Source organism: Chaetura pelagica, unplaced genomic scaffold (assembly GCF_000747805.2).
Source record: "Chaetura pelagica isolate M959 unplaced genomic scaffold, ChaPel_1.0 scaffold420, whole genome shotgun sequence".
Classification (NCBI taxonomy): Eukaryota; Metazoa; Chordata; class Aves; order Apodiformes; family Apodidae; genus Chaetura; species Chaetura pelagica.
In genome coordinates this window covers 174,333-174,762 of record NW_009951919.1, presented here as the reverse complement: position 1 = coordinate 174,762, position 430 = coordinate 174,333, and positions in this window count along the sequence as shown.

Genomic DNA, 430 nt, shown 5'->3' with positions numbered 1-430 from the left:
CCCCCTGTGACCCCCGACCGGGCACCTCGCCCTGTGCTTTACCCTCTCCAGATGAAGACGGGGACCTGATTGCTTTTTCCACCGACGAGGAGCTGGAGATGGCGATGCCTTACGTGCAGGACGGCGTCTTCCGTGTTTACATCAAAGGTGGGGTCGCACAGCTCCGAAGGGCGGTAGCAGGGGCTCTGCCCCGTGTGCTCCCCTGCAGGCCTCCAAAAACGGGAGAAACAAGCCCTGGCCCTTCCCTGTGTCCTCAGGGGCCTGGTGCAGCCCTTGGGGGGAGGTTAAATAAAGGGCAGGGTGATAGGCCAGAATACGAATCTTCCCTGAGGTGGGGTAAACATCACAAGTTTCCTCCTAGCACTGTCATCTCAGCTGGGCCGAGGCACTGTTGTCCTCTTGGCTCCCTGGAAGTGTGAGATTAGCAGTG